This window comes from Ovis aries, chromosome 11 (assembly GCF_016772045.2).
Source record: "Ovis aries strain OAR_USU_Benz2616 breed Rambouillet chromosome 11, ARS-UI_Ramb_v3.0, whole genome shotgun sequence".
Classification (NCBI taxonomy): Eukaryota; Metazoa; Chordata; class Mammalia; order Artiodactyla; family Bovidae; genus Ovis; species Ovis aries.
This window is the reverse complement of record NC_056064.1, coordinates 53,594,348-53,596,382: the sequence shown is the minus strand read 5'-3', so window position 1 is coordinate 53,596,382 and position 2,035 is coordinate 53,594,348. Positions and strand designations below refer to the sequence as shown.

General features: G+C 49.1%; 1 long non-coding RNA gene across 2 annotated transcripts; it reads right to left on the bottom strand.

The window, feature by feature from the left end:
- LOC105606284 (uncharacterized) lies at positions 1–1,611 on the bottom strand. 2 transcript variants are annotated; one of them, XR_006061409.1, is made up of 3 exons: positions 1,458–1,611; positions 591–885; positions 1–364 (listed from the first exon to the last, which is right to left on the bottom strand). It is a non-coding gene; the product is annotated as an uncharacterized LOC105606284 (long non-coding RNA). The 2 variants fall into 2 exon arrangements; XR_006061408.1 differs by having other exon boundaries at positions 1–885.
- Positions 1,612–2,035: the final 424 nt, after the last annotated feature.

The following is a 2,035-nucleotide window of genomic DNA, read 5'->3' as shown; positions in this document are numbered from 1 at the left end:
TGAATTGAAATAACACTTTATTTATAAACATGGGCTACAGTGAGCCAGATGTGGCTCAAGGTTGATCTAAAAGGGCAACCCCCAGCATTCTCTCATCTCTCCCTCTGCTGCTCATCACATGTTGCTCAGATGCTCAGTCGTGTCCGACTCTTAGTGACCCCGTGGACTGCAGCACGCCAGGCCTCCCTGTCTTTTGCTGTCTCCCAGAGTTTGCTCAAACTCATGTCCACTGATCTGGTGATCACCAAGTGATGGCACAGGAATTGTTCACGTCTTCGTTATTTGCCTCCCCTGCTTCATCGGTGCCATCAACACAAGGACTCTCTTTTGTTCCTTGCTGTGTCTCTAAATCCCAAGACAGTGCCTGGCATATAATAGATACTTGATGTAATAAAAGTAGGTAAATTAAACAGTCACAAACTGTTAAAATTTTAATGAGAGTAACAGAAAATCATAGCTAACATATAGATAGATCGAGATAAGTAGAGTATACACACACACACACACACACACACGCATAGTGCTTAGTGCTAAGGCAATAAGGAAGTGGAGTGAAGAAAAGGTTAAGTAACTTAGTAAAGATCACAGACCTGGAAATAACACAGCCAAACAGACCCAGCTTCAGAGCCTGCGTCTCAACCCCTTTCCTGTGAAATGAGGAGGTGGGAATAGAATTGCATCTCCCTCTCTTGAGGCAGACGCCCTCCTTGATGACAGCCAGGTCCTCCAGGCAGCTGCCACCCACAGATCACACGGATCTGCAGAAGTGCCTCTCCCACTTACCTGGGAAAGGCCTCCAGGGCAGCCCCAACCCCTCACCTGGCCCAGACCACGCAGGCAAGCATCCAATTAGTCCCTGAGGTCTTCTTCTTCTGCCTGAATCTCCTGAAAAGTCATGAAGACTGCAACTTAGGAGGAGAGAAGAGTTCGGGCACCTTTTAAAACAAATCTGCCCTGAAGGTGAAATGGCAGTGTTGATATTACCTATAATTTGCTGCAAAGGGTGGTGAGTAAATGGGAGAAAGTATCACCCTCCAAAATCCTGGCCAAAAAACCAGTCTGTGTCTCTCAGTTACTGCTTTCTCCATCTTTCTCTTTGTCTTTTTACCCAGAAACCAGGCCCTGGTAGCCTCCTATGTTCATGAAGGTGACTCTTAGCCCCTTCCACCTGCCTGATGCTGGGGTTGGGGGCGCAGCCCTCATTAACTTCAGGGACGCAATTCATCAGTTTCAATAAAGACCCGAGAATCACTCTCTTTGGGGCCAGTCTCTCTTTCAAGAGAAGAGGGGGCTAGGTAGGATTAGCAGGGCCTTGAGACCAGCTCCCGCAGGCTCTCAACAAGAAGCTCCATATACCACCCTTATTTGGAAGGGAAACTCTCCAAGTCTCCAAGCCCCGTGAGTCACCCAGCAGGAATGCCTGTGACATTTCATAACAAATAATAACAATGCCTTACCTCCCTGGGCCTCTTAATAGGCCGTCACATTAGCTCATTCGACCTGCAGAAACCTGCGAGTGGGCAGGTCCAATATTTTATCGATAAGGTGCTCAGAGCGCAGACAGCCTAACCCGACATCCAAGCTGAGCTAGACGATCCAGGCTTCCGGACCCCACCCCAGGGCAGCTCAGACACTTCCTCCCCACAGGCCAAGCCTCCTGCTTCTCTGATGCACAAACCAGTGCTAAGGCAACAGTGACTGAAGTCCAGGTGCCCTGGAGCCCGTGCTCCGCAACAAGAGAAGCTACCACAATGAGAAGCGTGCACACTTAGAGAGCAGCCCCTTCTCGTCGCAGCTAGAGAAAGCCCGCGTGCAGCCACAAAGACCCAGTGCAGCCAAAATAAAAATTAATGAATTAAAAAATAACACACATCCTGGACCAGAAGAATAAAATAAATGGACAAAAACCTGCTCTGTGGGCTTAGTCGCTCAGTTGTGTCTGACTCCTTGCAACCCTGTGGACTGTAGCCCGCCAGGCTCCTCTGTCCATGGGGATTCTCCAGGCAAGAATACTGGTGTGGATTGCCATGCCCTC